The sequence below is a fragment of the Ambystoma mexicanum genome, chromosome 1p (assembly GCF_040938575.1).
Source record: "Ambystoma mexicanum isolate Mex_15411 chromosome 1p, UKY_AmexF1_1, whole genome shotgun sequence".
In the NCBI taxonomy this organism is placed as follows: domain Eukaryota; kingdom Metazoa; phylum Chordata; class Amphibia; order Caudata; family Ambystomatidae; genus Ambystoma; species Ambystoma mexicanum.
In genome coordinates this window covers 657,795,705-657,822,803 of record NC_090921.1, presented here as the reverse complement: position 1 = coordinate 657,822,803, position 27,099 = coordinate 657,795,705, and positions in this window count along the sequence as shown.

The following is a 27,099-nucleotide window of genomic DNA, read 5'->3' as shown; positions in this document are numbered from 1 at the left end:
GACACATTTACCAGCCTTGAAGATGACCTGTGTGTCGAAACACGTGTCGGCTGTTGTGAATTAATATTGTACTAGTGTAAAGCACACACTCACCCCCTCTCCTCTTGTAATACTTTAATTCTATTCCAACCAGGGTGGATTGGTTGGTGGGAGTTGAGGTGCTGCTTACACCATCTCTTCAACTACTTTTCATACCATAACTTATTAGTGACTACTAGCGCACAGATCCTTAATTTCGAATCCACACCTGTTATTTGCATTTCTGTTGAAGCCCCTCTGAGCAAGTCAAAAATCCAAAAAAGGCAGAAACATTTTAGGGAACATACAAAGTTTGTGAAAAGACCACCAAACAGTATAATTCCACATCTCACCTTTACGGTAAAACAAGCAAACCCGGATATGGGATATGTTTCAACTTTGTTGTGCCTATCCATTTCTATTTACCCATCTATCCTTTTCTATTCATATGCAGCTCTCTATCTCTCTGTCCATCTTTGCAGCATTTTGTTTCTTTCCTTGTTTCTTTCTTTCTGTTGCTCTTTCTTTTTTTATTTCTATATGAAGGCTTTCATGAAGGCTTACACGAAAGGCTTGTAATATAAAAAAAAGCTAGACATACAGATAAACCGATGAACATATAGCGTTAAACTGACACACATGTAGATGGCAACTCTGGTGGAATATATATATAGATTGAAAGAAATAGATAGGTGGGTAGGTAGGTAGGTTGCTACCAACATAGAGAAAGAGGGAGAGAGGAAGACAGGGAATAGGCAGATAGATATAAACAGAGAGAGATTAAAAGATACACAGTGTGAAGGCATCATGAGTAAGACACAAACAGGTTCAAGTTCGTTAACACACCTTTTATTAACTTTAAAAGTCAGGGTGGAGTAATGCCTATCTTGCCCTACTCTAAGGTGGGATTTCCTACCTAAAGAAAACTAAGGATAGTCTGCATCAGGAAGTCCAACTGTAAACAATGTGTAGGGATGTCAGCATCAAAATGAATAGTGTTCAAAATAAAGTTCTGAGCTTCTTCCAGCTCTTTGCTTGTAATCGGTTTCCCCTTCCCCAACTTCAAAGTAGTTCATGCAACACGGGCGTGGAGGGGCTTCCCTAAGAGTTAAAATCTTCCAGCTTTAAACAAAACAATAAAAGCGGTTTCCTTCCCCAAGAGTTCAAATCTTTCAACTTTCAACAAAAGAACACAAGGGGTTTCCTTCCCCAAGAGTTCAAATCTTCCAGCTTTCAACAAAACAACACACTTCCTTGGGACATTTCTCAGCTCTTTTGACATCAGTACTTTCCACTGGCTTACACAGATAGTTCTGTTTCTTAATGTTCAAATCACATAAGCGGCTGTTGCAAAATGCCAGCTTCTTTATGGTTGGTCTCTTCCTCATCCCAGTGTTGAGGTGGTTTCTGGGGGACATTTTGGGGGGGGGCGAAAAGGTGAAAGGCTGTCAAAAGCCTACAAAGGCTTGAGGGATAGAGGGTTCATTATGAAAAGGGAATGGGGTATACCATGTCTCTAAAGACGTCCTCTCCCACTCCCCAAGTTTTCTTCACCCAGGTGTTCCTCCCTTGTATATCCACCACCAGGGTCAGGATCCAAAAGCAATGGCCTTCCCCTGGCCACCTGAGAGGAGGATCCTGGGGGAAAAAGAAGTGAGGACACCCTCAGGTTCCTCACAATAGGTAGGTACCTACAAGGAGAGAGAGGTATATAGAGATGGGACAGAAAATACAGAGGGATAGCTAAATAGACGTTCAGAGCAAGTGCCTGATTTCAATAGTGTGTTACCCATTTGAAAAAGGTCTTGTGGCATAAAACCCTTTGAACAATTTTAAGACAGTTTTACTGCATATTTAGTGAGCCCATACTTTGCCTTAATGTGGGTCATATTCGCAATGATCCATCATTTGCTGGACATACTTAATTTGTTAAAAGATTTTACACTGCTGCTTGACAGTTGAGTGAAACATCTCTACCCTGACACAGGGCCACATTTGAGAGCCAACATTCGTGAGTAGCAGAGAAGCCATCACACCCCACTGGAGTGACCGAATTCACAGATATTGTATTCTTGCATTCAAACAATCAAGCAGTCCAAATGTGAATACATGGTTCATGGTTGCCTACCTCGTTAAACCAACGGAGCCTGCAGTCCACATTTCTTCCATAAAGAGGCAGGCAGTGTGCTTTATTGGTGGTCTCTGGAGGAGGTTTATGCTTTTGGTGATGCAGACAGTTAAGGATAACTAGGCTTATACGTTATGCACATGCCACTGTTCAAACCAAGGCCGTGTTCTGACTTTGAATGGACTATGCATCCCATCATGCTCTGTTTTCTCCTGGTGCTTTTCCTCCAACCTGTTAGCACTTTTAAAGTTATTGAACAGGTCACACTTTTCTTTTCCTCAGAGGGATCTCAGATTCATTAGCCTGTATCTTAAGCTGATCTCTCGAGGGAGCAGCCTCCCACGAGCCAATGAGGAAGAGGTGGAACAACCAAAATAACAAAGTCACTAATGAATCTTGTGTTATGCTTTCCCTTCAGGCATTCTAGCAGAGAATATGATACAGTAATGAATGTAAACAAGAGAAAGCTCCTGGGTAAGGAGCTGGGGGCGGGGGCTTAATGATGGGTATCTCTCAGATCCCCCAAGCTGCAGTCATTAGGTGTGGAAGCCCTCAACTCAGCAGAAATGGTATGTTACTTTTAGATGGTCCCTCAAGGGCGTTTGCCTCCTGGCCTGTGAGTTTGCACAGTGCCCTTTGAGACATCTCAGGGCGTCCCAGTCATTAATTTTTTAGTTGAACTGTATGACTGATTATAGATTTGTATGGGCTGGGTTGCTTCACACCTAGCTGTGAAGCAATGGAGCGCTATACAACAAGGGGGATACAGTAATCAGGTTACCAAATATGGCTACATTTATGAGGATAGACATTTGAGGGTACATTCGGAAGGGCATAGGGGAAACAGTAACATAATTTATAATATTACACGTAAAAAGTGATATGATGAAAGCAGCCAATTTATGTAGATTTTGTTGATCTTCAAACTGCGTTCCATGCAGAATAACAGTGTTCATTGTGGTTAGCACTAAGAAAACTGATGATACTTGAAAATGTACTCTGCATTAAAATCCCTATACGCCAACAACTATGATGGTGTACAATGGGGACTAGCAGTGGAATGTACACAAACTTTTGATATTGATAAAAGTGTAAGGCACGGATGTATTTTACCTCCTTTAATTTTTTTTCACCGTAAAAGCTTGGCTATAGTAGAGCTGGTGCCCCATGCCTCGGTAAACAAAAATACAATATACTTCTTTATGCTGATGACAAAGTTCTTATATCTGCATGTACATGTCACTTTCATATGATGATATGATATATGCTATGGTATGGCATTTATAACGTGCCTATACACAAGTGTTTCAAGGCGCGACGAGGCAAGGGAGGGGGAACAGAGGGAAGATAAAGACAACAATATTACTAGACCAGGTGACATTGAGATCGCGCAAGTGCAGGGAATGGGGAGAGGGTAAGTGCAGGGGGAGAGGGAGGGGGGGTGCAAAACATAGGATCAACAGTAAAGAATAAATAAAAACAATAGGTAAAAGTGCGGCCAGCTAGTGGCAAGTGCAGGGGTAAGTGCAGACATCAAGTGTTGAGAGCTGGTGAGGACTGTAGGAATACAGAAAAAAGTCCCTAAGTGCAGGGGTTGCCTGGGAGGCAGTGCAGGTGTGCAGCTGGCGGGGGTGTGAGACCTGGGCCCGAGATCAGAAGGTAGCCAGGTGACCATTGCTGTTTCAGTCAGGAGTTCAGCAGGGGTGAGGAGGAGAGAAAGCAAAGCAGAAGGTTTTGAGGTGCTTCTGGAACCAGAGATGGTCCTCCTCAAGTTTTAGGGAGGCAGGGAAGCTATTCCAGAGGGAGGCTCTAGCCGAAGAAAGAGATCTACCACCAACTCATTGCTTGGAGAACCGACTGACCCTGAGGGAGTTGGAGGTGGATGAGCAAAGAGCTCGAGAAGGAAGATATTTAGGAAGGTAGAGTTGAAGGTATTGAGGTCCCAGGCCCCAGAGGTCCTTGTGGAGAATGCAGAGGGTTTTGAATTTAATCCTTGCAGCCACTGGGAGCCAGTGCAAAGATTTCAGTCCTGGTGAGAAACGATCCCTGGGCTTAAGGCTCTGTAGACAGTGAGCTTCTGGGGGAAGGAGAGGAAAGGTAGAATACCTGTGAGGAGGTGCAGCTGGTAGTGTGACTTCTTAGAGATGTCAGAGATGTGAGGAGAGAAGGAGAGAGTGGAGTCGAAGATGACCCCAAGGTTTTTTGCCTCACATGTGGGAGAAGGAAGAGGGGCAAGAGAGGCCGGCCAGCGAGTGAAAGGAAATGAGGGAGCAAGTGTGCTGATGAGGAGAATCTCTGTCTTACTGGAATTAAGGCAGAAATCGTTGGTGGCACACCATTCCTGGATAGCGGATAGACAGTCAGAGATGAGAGAAGGAGAGGAGGTGGCAGAACTTTGCTTTAAGTTATTATGCCTCATGTAACTGGTCTCGTAACAGCGCCCTGGTGCCACAGGGTTTGGGCGCTTTGTAAATGGAAAAATAAATAATAAATAAATAAAAGGCACTGGACCTCATTAAGTACAGCGCTACTGGCTGTGGTAATGCAGTTGTAAGGTTACCAGTCATTTGGTCGAAGACCAAATGGTCGAATGATCATTGGATCGAAGTAAAATGGTCGGAAAAAAAAGGTTGATTTTTTTTTTTTTTTAATTTTATTTTATGGGGGGGGGGTTCCCCCCAACCCCCCTTTTTCTTTATTAAAAATATTTTTGAAGCAACTAAACCTTACAAAAAATATATAAATAAATAAAAAAATAATTTGACCTTTTTTTTCCCGACCATTTTGATTCGATCAAATGGTCATTCGACCATTTATTTTCGACCATTTGACCGGACACCCAGTGGTAATTCTCTTACTGCCACATTACAACCCTATTACCGGATTACCATGCTACAGGTTTGGCAGTAAGGTAGAGGATTTTACTCCAGCAAAAGGCTGGATGGAAATCTGCAAATTTACTGCCAAATTGCCAAAAATCAGCAATATGGACAGAATTACTGCTGGCAGCAATAATGCCGAAATCCCCATGAAGTCCTATCAGTTCCAAAAAATGGGGACTTCCACCACCTTACGACCACTTGCAACCCTGCAGTAAATTCGCTGGACCAAGTGGTGGTAAAAGTAATTCCATTTCGGCAGATTTACCCCTGAAATACTGCCAAGATTGTAATAAACCTCACTGTGCATTTAATACATACTTTTAATAGTGCATGTTTGGAGTAGGGTCTCAAAGTAAACATTACTAAAATGAAGGTTATGATTTTTCATTCTTCAAGAGGCAATCGTATATTAACTTTCAGATTGTTTTTGGGTGAGGAACCTTCACAGACAGTGGACATTTTTGATCATTTAGGTATCCACGTGCATAATTCAAGCAATAGGATATCACAGATAAAGAAACATGTAATGTAACTCTTTTATGAGGGGTATTTTTTCTAAACATTTTGGGCGGAGAGTACTTTCCTATATTTTGGTGATATATAGAGCTCAGGCACTAACGGTCAGTTCTTCTGGAGTGAAAAATGTGGGGGCATTGTAACAGTTAAGACCTAGATCAGGGGTCTACAACCTGTGGCTCCCCAGGTGTTTAGGACTACGATTCCCATGATCCCCACCATTACCTTTTCTGGATTAGACTGATGGTAGTTGCAGTCTGGAACATCTGGAAAGCCAAAGGTATCATAGCCCTGCCCTAGAGCATACAGAAAAACATATTTTAAAAAGATTAAAAAAATCAGTTTTGTACTGGCTCAAATTATGGAACAAGACTGAACTAAGAGTATATTCTGATGCTTTATTGGAACTTATGTCACGTGATGGTGCTTGTAAAGGCCCACGGCTTTCGTATGTGAAAACTATACTTGTCTTGATTGGGCCAGAAATATTATGGAAAGATCCTTGCACCTTTGCCAATCATTATAAGAGTATAGTAATTAATGTTTATTAAGAGTGGCTACTGAGGGATTTTCTTAGCACAGATAGGGTCCAAAGCCTAACTACTCAATGGGCCTCATTACGACCTAGGCGTTAACCATGGCGCTATTAGCGGCGTACCGGTTCCGCCAGCATCATGGCGGAACCGGTACCTTACCGATTCTGCCATGGTGAATGGCGGAATTACCGCCCCATTCCAAGGTTGGCGGGTTGGTAATTCCCCATTCACCATTGGTCCTTCCCCATTCCCATTTTTGCCCCCATAGGGCTCCATGGAAATGGGGAAGGTGGTAATTATGGTACCGCAAATTGCGGTACCGTAATTACCTCCAAGGTCCCTTTGCGGGTCTCGTCCTTAACGGCTGGTAAAACCAGCCATTAAGGGAGGACCCGCAAAGGGACCTCGGAATTGGGCGGTAAGGGATTACCGGCACCAGTGCCCTTACCGGTACCGGTAATCCCTTACCGCCGGGGTCGTAATGAGGCCCAATATATTTATTTATTTGAATTTGTAAAGCGCACTACAGCCATAGGCACAGAGGCGCTGTTGCATAAGATTGTTTTGGTTACAATTAAGACGGCTTGGTTCATGGTTGTTGCTCAGGGTTACATAGAGCAGGCATTCTGACATAAGGATTTCATTCGGAAACCTGCACAGACATTTCTTATTTGCAAAGAAGAAATTGGCTTTGAACAGTACTTAGATTTAATTAATCCCTATCAGCCAAAAATGTCCTTATAAAGCTTTGTCTATGAATTTTACCATTATTTTCTGTTAAGGCGAAATGGAATTGTGGGTACTCTCCTAATGGTTCTATATGTATAACATGCAATGAAAATCCTGAACATTTCCTTTTTATACCCCCTTTATAATAAAGCAAAATCTATTTGGCTCAAACTAGTATTACGAACGTTAATTGTAGTGAATTTGAGAGAAACTATTTAAATATGCATGTCATTGAGAGCGTCTTGCACTGCCTGCCTTCATCTAAGTGGAGATTGTTGCTGTGCATTCCCCATGCAGGAAAGTACGCATTGAAAGGTACTTTTAGTTCAATATTTTCCGGTGAACCTTTGCCCTTTAAAGATGGCCGCCGCCTTGGCCCGGGACGACCTTCTCATTGTGGGAAACTTCGGTATCTGGGCCGCTAGACGACCTACACCAGTTTCTTTATTAGTGGGTTAACCGTCGTATTATTACTCTGGTTAGTGTACATAACATTGTTGTTGTGTGTTCGGTTTTCCTGCCCGTGTCTGCTTAACCTTTGTTGCACCTTGCTAAGTTATGATATGATAAGTCATGTATGGCGCCCCTGTACACAAGTGTTTCTAGGTGCGATAAGACAAGGGTTCCACAGAAAAAGATCACAACAACGATGTTACTAGGCTCTGTGTCATTCAGATCACCCCCACCTGCCTTCATTGACCTGCATCCTGTTTTTCCCTGCCTCCTGTGACTTCCATTCCTTCCAGGATTCTAGTTTGAAGCTCTGATCTTGATACAGCCACTGTGTTATGCTGCTGGTGGTTCATCAGCTTGCTACCACTCCTCTTCGTTTCTTTGAAAGACCTACAGTAAGTTCATCTGCCAGAGAGTCGTGTAAGCATCAGCATTGTGGTTTTTCCTCTGTGGTCTTTTTTTCTTCTCTTATTTGGCTTCACTTCCTGTTTTCCCTGGCCAGAAGATGTTTCTATCTACTGTTATGGTGGCTTCAGGAAAGGGGAGACTAGTTTTAACGAGAACCAGAGGGGATCGCTCCCAGATAAGACCTGCGCTGCCAATGAGTGCCTGGTATATGCTCTAGCACTCCTTCGAAAAGCTTGGGTAATTAGAGAATGTTATTCAAATATAATTGTGTAATTTATTATTTTAGAGGATTTGTATGTATCATTTAGTTTTGGTTAGTTTTATGATGATTAGTTTCTTAATGTATTAACAACTATTTGTGAATGATTGAGTATTCCGTTTTTATTGTTGATAAGCACTTCATGGATTTTAATCAAATTAAGGTGAACATTAATAAGTGGAGTAAAAGGTGTCTTCAATATGAAATCAATATGAAATCAGTCTGCTTGTGAACTAAAATGCATAGATGCCTCCTTTCAATGTTTTTTCACTGCCACGTGCATCAAGTACACACACACCCCTCTACTTTCCTTACAGAGCCTTCAATCTTCGAGGGCAGGTCCTTTCCAGAAAGTCAAGCACTACACACTGCCACTACACACTGCCAGACCACTTCTCTCTTCATCTACAAGATTACAACATAGTCTACAGAGCAGCTCATGCCTGTGCTAGTACTTCAACATCTGCATAATCTCTTTGTTTCCTCCTGCAGCATGTTTTTATTTCTACCAGAAGAAGGAGAAACTTGAGGAGAACCATCTCCGGTTCCGCAAGCACCTCAAAACCTTCCTCTTTGCTTCTCTTTCCTCCCCATCTCCCCTGCTGAACTCCTGGCTAAAACTGAAATTACACTGGTCACCTGGCCACCCTCTGATCTCGGGCCCAGGTCCCCTCCCTGCCAGGTGCACACCTGCACTGCCTCCCTGACAACCCCCGCACTTGGGGACTGTTTTCTGTATCCCTACAGTCCCCTACCAGCACTTGACACCTGATGTCTGCACTTACCCTTGCACTTGCCACCAGCTAGCATCACATTTTACTTATTGCTTTATATTTATTCTATTTACTTATTTTTTACTGTCGATCCCATGTACTGCACTGCCCCTCTCGCCTTCTCCTCCACATCTTTCCCCTCCCCCCTTCCTCTGCACTTCCGCAATCTCAATGTCACTGGGCCTAGTAAGACTGTTGTCTGTCCTCCCTCTGTTCCCCCTCCCCCTTGCCTCATCACGCCTTCAAACATGTGTATACAGGCGCGTTATAAATAACATATCATATCATATCATGTTGTGGTGCCAGTAGTAAAAAGAAAGAAAAAAATAAATAGCTCAATTGAAGGAATCAAAATTAAGATTGGATAAGCAGGAGCGAAAAGCAGTTCCGGGGTATATGGCATTAACCAGTGAGCAGCAGTTACCTGTGTGGAATGAGGAGCTGCTACATAGAGTTCTGCAAACCTAACTTCTACATGAGATGCAGAGGCAACATTTTGTTAATTACTTCTGTGCCACAATGCTTTAAATGTCATATAGATGTGTGCTAATGCTCTTTCAAAGATTGTCTCACATGCACACAGTTAATGTCAAATAGGTATGTGTGTTCAGCGTCAGTTGGCTTGGGGAGCCAAAAGTAGCTCCTTGTAGCTGTTGCTGTTAGTGTCAAGCTAACCAGGCTCTTCTAGGGTACACTGCAGTAGGGCATTATAAAATACATGATGAACATTTGGAAGCAGTCCCCAATGTCATTTGGGATAAATGAACAATAAACGAGAGATGGGCTAGTCATGAATGCACGGTCACAGGGTGAGTTCTCACACAAGTTCTCACAGAAAATTCTCTAAATGTTGCCCACATAACACATGGATCTCATTACGAGGTTGGCACTAAAACCTGCTGGTAGGCGGCGGGCTACTGCCGATCCCGTGACACTGTTTCTGCAGTGTGATATCCCGGTATGGGGTCACTGAAGCACCGCCAACGGTGCCAATGCTTCAGTGAAAACACTGCCGGTTGGGACGTGAACTCCCGGCAGGTCCGGCCTGCTGGGAATTCAGTGCCCTTACCGGCAAACTCGCAGTTTGGTGGTCCGGAAAGGGTGCTGGTATCGTGCTACCGGCACCCTTATATCCGGACCACCAAACATGTAATGAGGCCCATTGACTTATTGATATTAAATTACAGAATGTGGCCTCATTCCTGTGGCACCAAATAGAGTCCTTCATCCAGGAGAAGAAGTATTGATAATAACTGGTATGAATCCCTTGAAACCCCCTCATATCCCCAAGTAGGCACCAGCAACGGCCTTGAGCTATGGGGCTTCCAAACATAGCATTGAGTTTAGCTGTCGTTTCCACCCAGAAACATTCAATAATAGGACATTCCCAAATGAGGTGGAAAAACCCAGTACCCTTAGCCCACAATTTGTATAGTTAGGACTTGCCTCTGGGCAGAATCAATATATACGGGAGGGTGAGCCCTAACCAGACTCAGGACTGAGGGCCATTTACAAATGTGTACAAGAAGGGGGGGGTGGTGTCCTGACTGGAGAAGTCTAAGCCGACTGCAGCTTATTAATTGCAGTCTAAGTTTAAAGACAATGTGCTATCTTTGGGTGTCACAATTTATATATTACCAAGGATAGCAGTACATGAAAAAACGTAATAATCCACATGTGCTAGATCATTAGTTTGCGAGAGAACAGCTTTTATTAAGTGGCTGTCCTTATTCTTTTACACATTTTGTGAAGGAGTTGTAAGTACAATATACAGGGGTGTACATTTTTCACCCAAATCACACATCAAAATACAAACAAATACAGATGAAAGGCATGTAGCAGAGAATAAAGCATGCTGTGTGTGGTCACTAGTACAAAACATGACAGAAGTATAAAGGCATCCTGTTGTTGCTAATACATGCTGTTTTTCTAATTGTAGATCAATTTAATCCAACAGGTTTACAACAGGTTTACCCAATGCAACATGTAACTGGTGAAACCTAAATAATCCTCAAAAGTAAAGTCCTTGGAGGGGTCTAACTAAGCCAGGCTAAAGGGTGACCAAAAAGTAGTTGATCGACGTCACTGAAGTAAATCTCTACTAAGATTTAAGGGGGACCCCGCCACACCGCTAGGGTAAAGGAGTCCCAGGACGTTTCGGCTTTAGTGGGTCACAGCCTTCTTCATGGAGCCAAGGAAAGGAGTCCTCTGTGGAAGATCGGGCGCTAGGGTTACGGAAGTGAAATATCAAAAGTGTAGAAAACGCACAGTGGTTAAAAAGGCATGTACATAAACATGTCATTGTCACAAAGAAACAAGACCCCATGATTAAAACTAGAGAGAACATGTCTAGTTTTACTCGTGTTGGTGGACAGAGACTGGCCTCACATCGGCCTGGGTTCTGGATACATGCTAGTGGAAATGTAATAAAATAAAATACTCCTCTGAAAATTAAAAAGGCATGTTGCCATAATACACTAGATGGAGGAGTGGATGGAACACTGGAAGGGCTCTAGTGCAAAATCTGCCCAACTACCCCTCCATTGCCCGATGTCAGATACATGAAGTGAGTAAATAATGGAGGTAAAAAATGTACCTTTAGATGGTGCTGCAAAACAACCCCATTTTGATCTGTTGCTGCTATGCAGTGTGTGGGCTGAAAATGGCGTGCTGGAAGGAGCCTAGCATGAGCTGCAAGCGTCTGCCTGAACAGAGAAACAGTCAAATTAGAAAAACGGCATAAATTGTGCCTGATCTGGAAGAAGGATAGAGGGCCAGACAGTGGTACTGGGATGAAGAAGAGGACAACTGGACCAACACATCCTCATTTTGTTAAGTCCCCTTCCAAATGCCATTCCCCATTCCCATTTGAGCCTCCATAGGGCTCAATGGGAAGGCGCTAATAACGGGCCTGCTAATTGCGAGCCCGTTATTAGCTCCAAGGTCCCTTAACAGGTCCCGTAAAGAACATATGGTCAGACCACACGTCCTTTACGGTTCCCGCTAAGGGACCTTGGAATTGGGCGGTAAGGGATTACCGGCACCGGTCTCCTTAACGGTGCCCGGTGTCCCTTACCGCCCACCTTGTAATGAGGCCCATAGACTTTTCATAGTTTTCTTTAGATAGGGAAATCCAACCTTAGCATAGGACAAGTTAGGCATTCATCCACCCTGCCTTTTAAGTTCAAATTAAACTTTGTTGAACCTGTTGTCTGTGTCTGACTCATGATGCCTTCATAGGCCACAAGTGCAGTTGCCCTTTTTGAGAGCTATTGTGAGAGCTAAGTACCTGCAGTTCAGGGGTTGCATTTGAATGTGTACCTCTGTTCCAAAACCATAATAATTATCATCAACAATATCGCCTGGTGTCAGGATAATCTTGAAATATAAGTCATACCTAGGTTTTGGTCTGATGTCTGATAGTTCACATAAATATTAACAGTCACACCTTATTTGTAGCATGCACATTTCAACACTGTAAGTATTCTAGTCAGACTACTTGGCTCTGTTCACCAGCAGAACAATTGGCAGGAAAACTGTGACTCTCTTTGATCTTTTGTGAGGTCAGGTAACACCTCTCTCCATCAAGACAGCTCCAAAAAGGAGCTTCCCTGGGCAACAAGCTTTAAAGGGTATACCCTAAACAAAAGGTCCATCCTCACACCTGGTTCTTGCCTTAAGAGTGCAGGCTTAACGAAGGGGTATGGTTTGGGCAGTCTCGCAGACCAGAAGATAAGGGAGGAAGGATTCCTTCATCTTGGCTTTCTGTGGGCTTCTCTTTCCTCTCTGTCTCCAAAACCTCCTGCACAAAGAACTTTGGATATGTTGCCAAACGGTCAGAGTCCCTTATTACCTTAACAGGAATTGGACCCCTTAAAGAGGGCTTGCTTTTGTCCCATCCCGGAGAGATTTTGGGCCTCATTACGACCCTTGCGGAATGGGTTTACCGGCACCGTTAATGGTGCCGGTAAACCCATTCCACCCTATTACGAGGTTCCCTTGCGGGACCCGGAACAGACGTCTGGTAAGGGGACCAAGGAGCTAATAACTTATTCGCTCCATCCCCATTCCTATGGGAATGGGGAATGGTATTGTGAATGAAGTTGGAATGACCCGGTAATTCCTCATTCACAGACGACGGACCTGGACACGATTTTGCAGGCAGCCATGGCGATAATAGCACCATGGCTATCTCCAAACTCGTAATGAGGCCCTTTGTCTTTATAAGTAAGGGGTATATCACTCCTTCCTTGATTCATTTTGGACTTCAAGAAGAATTAATTTCGATCTCTATAGGGAGAGCAGTCCATCCGCTGCCTGTGAGGTGAAGCTAGAGTTCCAAGGCAGAGGCAGGCTCTGATCCCTAACCATCCCCAGGTCATATTGGGGGTGAACTGCTGTTGTGGACCAGACCTGCCTCTATCTGCCAGCTGTACTGTTATCCAGGTCTGTCACTGGAGGTGAAGAGCTACTGCAGGTGCTAGCTAGCCTCCGCCAGAGTGAAGACAACAGGGACCAATCTTGTCCCTAAGCCCCTGGATTGAGAATCACAGCACCAAAAAAAGCAAAGCAACTGGTTGTCTGCATTCCACAGTGTTGAGCAGCCACCAAAACATTATTCTTTTGCAATGTGAGTTACAGGATTCGGTGAACCATGAACTTGAACCCCAGACAAATGACTAACCAAAAGAAGCCTTCCAAGGAGTGCAGCCCACCAGCCATACGTGAAATCAATGATGGGGAATGCACCCAGGCGTAGGATCCAGTCCAAGCACATTTGAGTGACTTAGAGGGGAAAAGGGAGCAGCCGGCCAGCAGATGGATCGAAGACATATGCAACAGGATGGCCCAACTACTAACACCAGTGGCTGAGAGGTCTGAGGGGTAGGTATTATTGTCTTACCACTACTCTGGAAGAGAGAGACATCCTACATTTCTTTTTGGCAACCAAGACCATACTTTGACAGTAGGATAACAGCCCCAGCATGCGAAATGCAGCCCACCCAGTGAGGGTGACTTGGTTCAGCCCAGAAAGGAGGTCCAGCTGCCATGCAAATAAAGTAAAAATCCAGCAGCTCAGCTTTGTGGCAAATATCATCCAACCAGCAAGTAAGTGCACCTCAAAATCCCAGCAGAACTGAGGAAAGGCAAGTGCCCCCACCCCTTCCCAGATATAACCATTCACTCCTGGGCTGTATAAGCCAGCCCTCCAATCTCACACTAGGCAGACACAAACTTCCAAATACTGTGGTGCACCCACTGTCTGTGTATTGGCCCGTATACTGCAAGTGACCAGTTTAAACCAGTTTAATCTGCTATAGTGTGCAGAGCTGGACTCCGTGAGCCCATGTTTGCGCAACAGCCCTTTTTGGCCTGCGTTGTTTTTCCCAATAAGTGATGGCCCAAAACAAAATTGCTGAGAGTAGGGCTTAAAAAAGATATATTAGTTCCGCAAACGCTACCATAATGGTACATTGCAATGCAGTTAAACTGGCTACACCCTTGATGAAGCCAAAACTAAAAACAACTGCCACCTGCCTACTCTACAAAAGCATTTCAGACTGATGGAATCACCCTAGAGGCAAACATGGTTACTTAATAAGCACCCATGTCATAGAGTCATATAGCCTACTGTTAAGATTGCCCTTTTTGTAGCTTTCCCTCTGTAGATATCTCTGGTACTGTGGTTTTGTACCAGTTATGACTTTTGGAGGCAAATTAAGCCTTTTCACTTGGCTTCAATTGCTAAACTAATCTGTTTTGTAGACACTGATCTGTCCCTATGGCTACCCATGCATAAGCACTCTGTTCTCAGTTGTGATGGTTTTTTACACGGCACTCTTCACCTTACAGTGAGGTGCGGTAAGTATACTTTGTGTTCCTATAACTGTTTTTTGTAACTTTGTGGGTCCTTGCATGACGTGTCCATGATTGGCTGGTGGTGGTGGCTATTTTTCCACCTTTTCTTTCGTGAGTTGAACTTTTTGATTTTTCCGCTTAGTCCTTTTTAGAATAACATCTATATTTATAGTGGGTGGCTGGGTTTGTGGCAAAGCGTTGTTCATTATACAATTTCACACCGTTTCACCAATCTGCAGCACATTTTGCATAGTTACCTGTTAGGACCTGTTAGGACCCTCCAGACATTACTAGCTACATGACATGTGGACACCCCAACCCTTTACCCAGATGTCAGAACCTTCACACATGAGATGGTTGCCTCAAATCGGTAAACATTAATGTGGTCGTCCTCAACCCTAAAATGCACAGTTTCTGTTACATTTGCACCACAATGAACTGCACCAAGCCAGGGTGAGGCAACAGGTGAGGAGAGAGTACAGTAGGTCCCAGTGTGCAGCAGCAGATCAACTCTATCCTCCCCCCAATGTCTGCTCTGGGGTATATCAGCCAGCGACACTCGCCCATTCTCTGTGCAATTTACTTCAAAGTGCAAGGCACATCAAGCAATAAGTGAATTGAACAGCAGCCTGCAGGATCATTGATTTTCAACAATTGATGAGAGTGTTGTCATGTCTGTCCACAGAACCTGTTTGGCAAACGGGTACTTTTGCTAGTATATTTTAAAATGTAACATGCCATGCAATTTTTGCCTGTCTTTTAACCGACTTGTATTTTGGCCTTCTTCCTGCCCTCTGGGCTGGATTTGTCATTTATGATAACCACTTTTCTGACAAAGGCTCCAACTTTACAGTGGCAGATTGGCAGTGTGTTTGTGGCCAGTTGTGGGTGCTGGTACTTTCTGGTGTAAGTCCACATTTATGAAAAAGTGTCTGTTGCTGGGCAGATGTGGCCGGAGGCTGTCTGTGAATGGACAGCCCTGGCCAGTTTGAATCGTGCAGACCCTTATCATTGGTGAACATGGGGAGGACTCCAACTTCAATCCTGGATAAAAGGAGCACTTTTGCAGCCATTTTTCAGATTGTCGCTGGAGCCAAGAAGAGTGCCATCTTGCTGACGAACCAGCACTCTGCTTGGTAGTTGACAGACTTAGCATCCTTTGCTGATCTCCAGAAGGCTTTCACCAGGCTTTGACTCCTGGGCCAGTGTAAACACAAGGCTTTATGCGTACATGAGGATCCTTCCCTTGGAAACCTTCAGCAGTGTCCTGGTACAATTCTGTGGGTTGACCAACTTCAGACCCACGACTTGCGAAAGAGGTGTTCCACTGCAGTTACAGCTCTCCCAGCCTTGCAGGACCAGCTTCTTTGTTTCCAACACAAGGGTAGACTGCCACTGTTTGATGCAGTGGACATCACTGATTTCCTCTAAAACAAAGAGTGAGACTGGAGGGAAATTTAACGACCCAGTTAGACAACCCCTCTGCAGGATACAAACCTATTTATAGCAACAATGCTACTGGGTCAAATCGTGCCAGATGAGTAGGGATCACAACTTACACAGCACTATTCATTGTTTCTTTCAATATTATTGAAAGGACTACCAATTCAGTAATGTACAAACATATATTTTTTTAATTTAATTCATATACTTTAAAATTGACCCAAAAGGAAAGTCATCATAGTAATACAACACAAAGGAATCACCGAAGTGCTTTGTGCACTACAATGCATTCAATTAATTACACAAAAATATACATTCATATACAAAATAAATAAATAAATAAATAAATAAATACATTCTAAAATCCAGTTTTGCCCTGTCATACAAATCATACTCCATTCACCCAACATGTTTCATTCCTTCTTCTATAAGGAATTTCCTCTAGGGTTTGCTATCACCTGCTTCCCTTGTGTGTAGTCTCTGGATCTTGTTATTTAATCAAATGATGTCCCAGGATCTCTTCTACTCAATAGATCTTGGTATATTTAGTCTTGATGGATCCAAACTTCTCTTCTGAAACGATATGAACATGGGTATAAATTACCATGTTTATTATATTCCAAACATTCTATACAAGTTCGTAGCGCTCTTTCAATAAGTACATTTTGATTGTATTTCTTTGTTGCTATCAAATCTCCATAATTGATATTATCATCGAATATCTGTCATTCTCTCCTTGTTTCCTCCAGTATTACTCCTGTGATACCTGTATCTCAGCCCTGATGGACACCGGTTATGAGATTTAGCTTGAGTAGCTAAAATTTCTATTTTTTGTGTTCTTTAAAAATACTGTGCTGATTTTAAACCACTTTGATCTGCATCTTGAGGTGAACGCAAGAACACTACAAATCCTACCCACATTTTGTGATGGTTTTTATTGACCATTGAAGAGCATGTCTATTAGTACCTGGTATATTCTTGGATCCAATTTCAGATACGCTTTTCCGAATTACAGTTATGCATTCAGGTACCTTGTTGCATCGCGGGATCTCTTGTCTGTACCTGAAAAGGAATAGAAATAGAGCGAAGGTCTCACAATCGTTCTAAATGGCTTCACTAGGCGCACAAAGTTACGGCTAAGTGATATTACACCAGAGCATAATGTTATGCATTATTAATGGAATCCTTACCCTATTACAAATCTGGAGTCATGTCGTAATTGAAACTGAGTCTGTCTGTGTTGTGCCATGGTTCTCGCTGATTGTGTGTACCCTTTCTTTCTTTCTTTCTTTCTTTCTTTCTTTCTTTCTTTCTTTTTTTCTTTCTTTCTTTCTTTCTTTCTTTCTTTCTTTCTTTCTTTCTTTCTTTCTTTCTTTCTTTCTTTCTTTCTTTCTTTCCATACGGTTGAGTATAGCTCTATGAATAAGGAGGAGACAGCAATACCAACACATTAAAAGTGTGTTCCTCTACACCCTTTCTTATACTAGTGTCTCTATTAGTTAACATGCTTCTGTGATATAACATATATTGCTAACGTTCCGGAGTTGCAATATTTACTTACCATAGTGTGCAGTTTGTCGGAGTTTCTTTATTCGCAGAGTCCACGTCTGACCCAGATTCGTATTCTCTGGCTACCTTTACTCGGTTGCCCGCGATTCTCAAGTACTTTGTAATGTGCTTAGCCTTCTAACGTCTATTGATACAGTCCTTTGTCTACATCCCGTTGCAACGGGCATGCGCGTTGGAGTGTACTATCTCGTAGTCATGTCCACAGCACTGTCCGTCCTGCTTTTTTATCTATCAAGTAGTAGACACTAAACTCGAACAAGCAGACAGCCCATTCTCGCCCCCTGAGTGCGCTGGTCTTTTTTCTCTGTTCTCTTTTACAGCATTGGGTATGTGGCCCAGACTCCATGCCCCAGTGATCAACTTTTCATGTGTCCTTCCGGTGATTTCTTAAATGCACATCGAAGTGAAAGTCATAGCTGGATTCAATTTCCAGTGGTGTGTTAAAGATATTGATATGATGATGTCTGAAACACGTATAGATTTTAATACATGTCAAACATGTTCCGGATTTAAAACATCTTTTTTACTAAATGTTTTGTATCTCATTGTAGATGGCATTACAATTCTGTCCATTCAATCCGTTCATTCAGACCTTTATCTATACTTTTAGTTAAAAGATCAACTGTTGTTCTTTACTCAACAGTTTGCTTTTGTCGTTGTCTGTGTCATTTCCTGCTTTCAACTGAAAAAGGACTGTCTATTGAATTTGTTCTGCTGTATGAATTGCTTCTATCCAGTGTGCTCCAAAGGGTGCATTCTGTACCCGATTTTGTATGCAGCTTTTGATTTCTGTTATTCTTGTTTTGATCTTCCTTCCTGTTTTCCCTATGTATAATTTCCTACAGGGCCACCAAATGACATAAATCACGATTTTAGAATTGCAGTTCGAAAAACGTGTCTGCCTCCATGGTTTAGTGAGTCTGATGTCCACTTCTGCACTCTTTGTTGTTTGTGCACAACAAAAGCATTTGCCACAGGGGAAATGTCCTTTTAATGGCGGTATACCCCATGTTTCTGTCAATGTTTTTGTTCTTGTGTTCTTACACTTATATAATTATGTGTAATCTGGTCCTTTAGGTTCTTCCTTCTTTTGAAGGTGATAATTGGTTTTCTAATTGAACATTTACCTTTCTCCATAATCCTTCCAATTATTATTGATGATCATTTTTATTGTATTGGAAAGGTTACAGAGACCAGTTTCTCGTCTTCCTTTTTTGTTGAGTGTTGCTCTTTATATTCCAATAGAAACTCACGATTATTGTTGGAAGCTCTTTTTAGAGCTTAAGCTGTTAGATTCGTGGGATATCGTCTAATGTGAAGTTTGTTTCTTAGATTCACAGGCTTCTTTCTTGAAGTCCCTTTTCTTGGGGCTATTTCTTTTTACTCAAAGGAATTGTCCTAATTGCAGGTTGTCTCTTACGTGGCATGAGTGGATACTGCCATAGTGGAGTAGTGAATTACGGTCCATAGGTTTGTGGAATGGCTTAACAAAATGTACATTTATTTCTTCTTCAACTGTAATGGTAATGTCCAGGAAATTGCGCTCTTTATTACTGAGGTTGTGTGTACATTTTAGATACCTATGCTGGTGATTGATCCACTCCCAGCCTTGCAGGACCATCTTCTTTGTTTGCAGCACAAGGGTAGACTGCCACTGTTTGATGCAGTGGACATCACTGATTTCCACCTGTATCATGTTATGGAGTTCTTGAGGTCGTATACAGCATGGTCTTTCTTCATGCTGTGGTGTGCCAGCAACCATGTCACCAAAGCGGGGAATGGCAGACTAGCCGGAGCTCAATTCAGATGCCGAAAGTGACCTCTGCACCAGTGTCCTATTGACTACCCCTCCAAAGTAACCAACACATGAAGCACAAGGACCCAGTCACTCCAGCAGCCTCTTAAACTGTACTTGAACGACTGAGTAGAGGAGAGTGAGCCCCCCCAAAGGGCTTAACAGCCATAAAGTCCTTACCTTCACCTTTTCATGACTTTTTCATGACTTTTTCAAATTGCGGTACCATACTTAGCACCAAGGTCCCTTTGCGGGTCCCTACTTTAACAGTTGGTGTAGACCAGCCGTTAAGGTCGGGTCCCGCAAAGGGACCTCGTAGTAAGGCGCTAAGTGTTTAATGGCGCCGCAGCCTTTTACAGCGCCATTAAACACTTAACGCCAGGGTCGTAATGAGGCCCATTGCTTTGTTTTAGACTGTTGTGCTTTTGCTGTTTGGGTTACTGCTATCTCACATTCAGACATTTTAAGAGTATCAGCCTACCTCTGCCCAGTTAGCACAAAAGGTGAAGGAGGTATATCTCTAGGTTGTGCCTCCTTTACCTTCATGTTTGGGATCATGGCTGGTTTGTAGAAATGTGAGGCCTGAGCAGGCAGTTTAGCCACTACTCATCCTTGTATTTCTGCAAAGCTGGAAAGATAAAGTAATTTTGTTGCAGTTGGCCGGCCTGTATTTAGCATCACTTAATAGGAACAAGGAAGATTTCACCCAGTTGATAGGCAAACCGCATTTATCACTGAATCTAAACGTTCCCTGAATGAGCTAAATCAACTTAATAGCCAGGTTTTTAATGTAATCATTGTTGTATAAAGAGACAACTTCCTTGCATCCTCTCCATTGGCAAACCCTGACGTGCTTGGAGCTTCCTGACCGTCGCAGCCAGTGGCTCCATTGGTATTGCAAAGAGGAGGGTTTATAGGGGACAGCCCTTCTTGGTGTCTCGGGCCAACAAAAAAGGGTGCAGAGCACCGGCTCAATGTGCTATACCTGGCAGTCAAATTAACATATAATAGAGAAACTCATTGCAATAAGTAGAAAAAAGTAACTCCATGACAAAGGGTCAAATACCTTTTTGGTGTACAAGAAGGCTGTGAAAACATGATTTCTCGGTTCAATATGGTCAAGGATGGTGAAGAAACAATGACAATTCAGTGCAGTCGACCGCACAGGGAAGAAAACAGATTGGTCAGAATGTGAGAGGAGTTATATATTTCAAAAGTCGGTTCACCAAGACTTTCACAAAAATACTTGTGACTACATTTAGGAGAGATATGGGTCTCTATAAACTGTAAACTTTGGGGTACTTATTGGGTGTGAGGGTAACAGAAGTTAATGCTTCATATATGGACACTTACAGAATTCTGCAGTTCATTGCTTCCTCCCAGCAGGTGCGGGACCAACAGAGAGACTGATTCCGTATGAAATTCATAGATTAATCCAACACTGCCAGGGGCCTTGGAAGTGGGCAAAAATTAAATCACACTCGGAATGTTTGCTCTTGTAATGGGAGAATTTAGCATCTCTCTTGCCACTGTGTCAATATTTTGACCTCTTCCAAAAAAGACTTCTATATCGGCACAAGAAACAGTGTTGCACAGCGAATATCATTTTACCTAAACCTGCTGCAGGACATCAATAATATCCTCAGGGCTTGTCTGGAGGGCCACACGGGAGTCATGCAAAGCATGGATTTCACATACCACTTTGTTCGTCACATACCAATAGTCACACCTACACATACCCCTCTAAAGTAAGATCTCAGAGAGTGTAGACATCAGCAAGACAGATCCCGGCTTAGACTTGAAGAAAGCGGATATGGCTCTCTCAAACACACCCCTAAATGCTACATCTGAAAGGACAGAGGGTTTAAACTGCAAGGCAGCACAAGGGTTAGCAACAGGAGGGACAGCCCTAGAAAGGGACAGGGCTACGGGCTTAGACAATAACAACACTTGGGGGGCGTCCTGTCCTTAGATTCTCATTCTTTGTGTTTCAATAGAACAAACAATATTGTGTTATGTCATATTTTTGGTACACCCACCTTAATTAGAAAAGTGTACCATGCACATATTCGCGAGCAAAAACACAATTATTCGTTCAAACTAAGCCAGCATTTATTAATTAGCTCTTATTTTTTTTTCTTATTTTTTTCTCATTTGCTAATGATGACATTACTGCATTTCCTTATCATAGTTTTATAGACAGGGATCTTGGCGGCAAGGTCCCATAACTTGACAGTGTGTTGTAATGTGTGTGTTAGACCATCACCTCCCGTGAATCACATTTGGAGCAATCTATACACATATAGTTGCAATGCCGGACACAAAAAGGGTGACCCGGTAATAGGTCTACGTCTGGATCTCAATCAAAAGTTCAAAGACAGGGGACAGTCTGTACACAGGTGGTGTCGGGTCCCTGGACATTTCGGCATATGAGTTGTTGAGCCTTCTTCTGAGGACTGGTTTAGGTCTCCCTGAAAGAGGAACATATAAAAAGGGGCTAACATTAGTTATGCAGTGTGTGTTTTTGCATAACATTTTTATAATATACATGACATTAAAAATAAAAGGGGGGAGAGCTGAATCAGATGTCACCTAGAAGTAACATTATGACGTACAGGCTAATAGGGTACTAACATTCAAAGGTATTGTCAAATCTCTCTGCCTACATTTCTTGTGGAGGTTTCAGGGCTGAGTCCTAAAGACCCACTCGCCACAGTATGTGTGCTGTAGGGAGACATGCGGGGGAGTGGCTTAGCCTGATTACCTGGACTCATTATACATTTACAATGTAGAGTGTGGCACAAGTGCTAGAAGAATTACCTTGTGCTGTTATGGTGCACGGCTGCTACAGGTTTGTCTGTAAAGGTATATGCGGCAGAGAGGAGAAAACTTGCTTCCAATGATATGCAGGGGAGAGGGTGGACTGCATGGCGCTGTCAAAAGTATACGCTCCTCTGGGTGGGCACACTTCTCAATGGAGCACAAGTGCGGTATCCTAAGGAAAGGATTTGCATGTTAGTACGAGGTTAGAGAATTAAGGAATTAAAATAGGCACTCAATTAGCATCCCCCGGCTAGCGGCCAAGATCTGGATTTACCAAGTTGGGCAGTGCGATCAGATTATTTGGATGGCGGAAATGCTCAGCAGTTAGACATGGTGACGGGGCAGCCGCGGCTCCTAAATGGCGAGCTGTGTAGAGGTGGGCCCGGGTGCATGCGTCTGAACAGGTAGTGTTCCTGAGGCGCGCATGCTTTGTGTGGCCGTGTCCCGTAGTCATGGTAATACAGGGTAGTGCGCAACAGCTAATGGAGTTGCGCCGTGTGTCTTGAAGTAAATACTTAAGTCAGGAAGATATGTCGGCCTGAGTAAGGCCAACAGTAAGGTGCCATATTAGAAAGTGGTCCTGTGGTCCCAAATGGTGACAGAGACTCCGTCTGGCTTGCACACTGGATGTAAAAAGGATCAGGAGGCACACGTAATTGCAAGAGTGGAAATGTTCATACATGTGTGTGTGTGTCTGCTAGTGAAAATCAGGGGCCCACAAGGGTCCTATAGGGCTTCATAGGTGCTGGCATTGTAGGGAAATGTATATTTTAGAGGGCTAGGCCCTGTAGGGCATGTGGTAATGCCTAAGATCTATTGGGTTCCTCCTCATTCAGGCCATTTGATATGGTATTGAGCTTGAACACCAACCATGCCTCCTTATGGTTGAGAGCACTGGTGGTGTTTGAAGTCGAAGGTACCACATCAACCACCCACCAAGTTAGCACATCAGGACCATGTTGGAATTCCATGAAGTGTGATACTAGGGGAGCATTATGAGTTTTACACCTGATTCTTGATCTGTACTCTCCTGTTCTATTATGGATCTGTCTTTTAGTTTTGCCCACATATCTCAACCCGCAGGGGCACTCTATGACAGAGAGTTAGTTGTTTTGCAATTTGAGAAATGCCTTAAGTGCCAGACTCTGTCCTCAATCAGAAAGGAAGACATTTTCTTAGTGAATCTATAGCAGGAGCAGGTTCCGCAGGGATGGTGGCCCCTAATCTCTCTCATATTCCAGGTTGTAGACCTGGTCATCTTTTTACTCATTCTTGCAATTCCTCCTCAGGTAGGCTAAGTTGCATCAGGGGCCAGAATTTCTTAATGAGCCCTTTAAGTTTAGTGGTTATTGGTCCAAAGGTGGAAACACAAGTGAGGATGTCATCATTCTCAGTGTTCGGGGTCCTGGGTGTCAGTAGGGATTCATGTGGCGTATATCTAGCCCTCTTTTTAGTCCGGCTAAGGAGTTTATTAGGATACCCTCTTACCAGTATTTTTTAGTAGTAGCATGTTTTTTGGTATTGGTCCATCTCAGTGCAATTCCTGCGCAGCCGTAGAACTTGTCCGTATGGAAGATTATCCCTCAAATTCTTTGGATGATTGCTATTGTAGTGAAGGATACTATTCCTATCTGTTTCTTTGATGAACACTGTGCATGTGAAGGATCCAAGGCCAGGTTTGATTATGAGATCCAAAAAGTTGATTTCTGTGTTACTGTTTGTCATTGTAAACTTTATTGCCTCTGATTGACTGTTAATCCAAATGAGAAAATTGTCCACGGTGTTCTTGTCACTCTTTCAAATGAGGATGATGTCATGAATATACCTCTGCCAGAGGCATATTTTGTCATTGAAGGGGTTATTGATGTTAAGGACGTAGTTTTGTTCATATTCAGCCATGAAGATTATGGCCTTGCTGGGGGCAAATGCAGCTCCCATGGCAGTCCCACTGCAGTCCCATGGCATGGACAAGGGGGCAGCTACCATTTAACATAAGAGATAACCTAAGCATAGCGAGACAGAGAGGGTCCTTGGTGGCAAGTCTCACAATTTGTGCAGAATGGCAGGCAAAGCTAGCATTTAGCCAATCTTGGAGTGCCAATCATGTACCAAGGAAAAAAAGTAGGATTTACAAACCTGATGTATCATACCTCAGACATACACCGGATCTTAATGAAACATATTTTTAAGGATCTCTAGCGCCGCTTTTTATAAGAATATAGTGGAGGAACTAGATCTATCCCTGGTGAAGTCAAGAATGGTGTTAAAGGCTCTTGCCCAAACAAACTAATTAACCAAGTACTATTGACACTTGACGGCAGGGTGGGGAAAAACTATGCGTCATCAAAATTGTGAGTATTTATTTGTTTATATAGCGCTAAAACCCGCAGGCATCGGAGCGCGTTCCAAAGAGACAAGACATAAAGGTATAGAGACGGCACAAAGAGTGTGCAGAGCGGTCATTTCACAGTGCTAGGCTTGTAGTAATTCAAAGATTTATTTGAATAACAGTGTTTTCAATTTCTTTCTGAATTGAATATAATTGGTTTCAAGTTTCACTGATGTGGGTAGTTCATTCAATTTTTGGATACTTCTAGTTGGAAAAGCCTTGCCTAGGCCATTTTGCTTTTTCGATGAGATGGTTTGTAGTAGGCCCTTATTGGATGATCTTAGGCACCTGGATGGCTCATGCCACTTGAACTGTTTCTTTAGGTAGGCTGGGGCTTTGCCATAGAGACATAGATGGACCATGGTGAGGGACTTAAAGATAATTCTCTCTTCCATGGCCAACCAGTGTAGATCTTTTCTGTCTCCTGTGATGTGATCCCTTCTTGACCTGCCTGTGATTGTCCTGATGGAGTTATTTTGGATCACCTAACATTGTTATAGACTTTTACTGTTTGCTCCTAGGAGCAGGGAGTTTCCGTAATCAAGTCTGGATAGTATTGTTGCTTTGGCAATGGTGGTACTGTTCTTATGGTCGAGCAAAGGTCTCATTTTTTTCAGAAGTATTTGGTGATAGTGGCAATTTCGTTTTAGGTAGGCAGTATGTGCTTCTGCTCCTAAGGAGGCTTGTAAGTAGACTCCCAGAGTCTTCACTTTTTCAGATATTAGAATTTGGGTGTTTTTAATGCTGAATGAAGATTATGTGGGATTCAGTTTCTTTCTGGCCTGTGTGGATCCAAAGATCATCAGTTCCGTCTTTGAGCTGTTTAGACACATCCAGTTGTCCTTCATCCAACTCTCGATGATGTTATATATGGTTGTTAGTTTGTCACTGTCCTGTTTGTAAACACCACTGAGCTCGAAGACCAGCTGGGTATCATCGGAGAAGTTGGTGAAAAATATTCCCAATTGGGACAGCATGGTACAAAGGCAGCGCATATATGTATGTAGATTAACAAGGGTTTTACACCACTCAGAATGCCTCAGACTATAACTACTCCACCGCATCTTGAGATGGATGAAGAGGAAGAATGGAACCCATACATGGGCAAATATGTTATTAGCTGAACCCTCAAGTGAGTCTCTTGAAGATTCACTGTCTGTGCCACATTGCTCCAAATGGGGTTGACCCTTCCTAGCCTTAATAATGTAATTCACGCCCTGAACATTCCAGCTAAGATGTTTAAAATGGCCAGCCACCCAGGCCCTCTTTGATGATCCCATGCCTAGAGTGGACATATCTGTAATAACATCACATGTGTAGCCTGATGTACCAAGCAATACTGTGGCTGTGCTGTGAACATTTTCCATAATATATAACAATCAAAACCCAAATCCCATCTCCCAACCCCTCCATCCCTACCTCACTGCCAAACCCCAGTTCACAGTGATGAAAACTCCCCTCCCCCTGTGAATCTAAAAATATTATATTATGGAACAAAATAAGATCAGAAGACACAGAAAGGGATATTCAAACGAATACATGTTTATTATGCATGGCAGCAGTCAATAGTCACTAACAAGCCAAGCCCCCAGCACTCTCTAGCAATGAGAGCTTCAGCATTACCAGCCCTCCCAGCACACCCTCGAACTGAGAGCTCACCAACCCCCTCCCTCTCCATAGCTCACCACTGAACAGAACACCACTGTTTATACAGAATGGCATATTGGCATTGACAGATATTACATGCGTAGAAAGCAGTCCATGGCAACAGTATTTTGCCTATGTGCATATATTTCATGAACTGTAATGGAACACAATGACATGTTCTTCTGTTATATTCTAAGAAAGGCAAGGTATATTGCGAACATTCCTTCTCTCACACGAGACAGAAGGACTCTGCAGAACAAAAACATCAGTCATGCTATTCGCAGTCAAGGCTGTTTTCTCGGCTAAAGGATAGCTGACAGTCTGCCAAGAGACAAGTTGTTATGAAACATCTCTATACTGTGTTCAGCTGTGTGAAAACATTTTCCTTTCGCACTCAGCAAAAGCCTGATTTATAATAGACAAAACAGACCATAGTTAGCACTTCAAAGAACAGAATCTGCGCTTTACAAAATACCAAGTGTATCTTTCTTCATGGCTCTCAGCAAATATTGATCCATGATAGACCAGAACAAACTACATTGCTAAACAGAGTTTATACTAAATGATGAATGGATTAGCCCATGCTACCTAACTATACAAATATGCAGATTGACACCAGCCCAGAGTAGTACAGTGAAATAATATAAAAGGGGCAACAGCAGAGGCTGCCAGGGGAAGACATTTGGTATCACACTGCCCTCGGGGTGCCAAAACGTAGGTATTAATTGACAGAATAACTTGGTTGTTTACGTACATGTAAGTGCTTAGGTCAAAGTCTAGGAGGGAAACTCCACCACCTGCTTTGTTAAGAATAGAATATAAAGAAGAGTGGGGTAATCGGCAAATGTAGTGTCAGAAAAGCAGTGCATTCC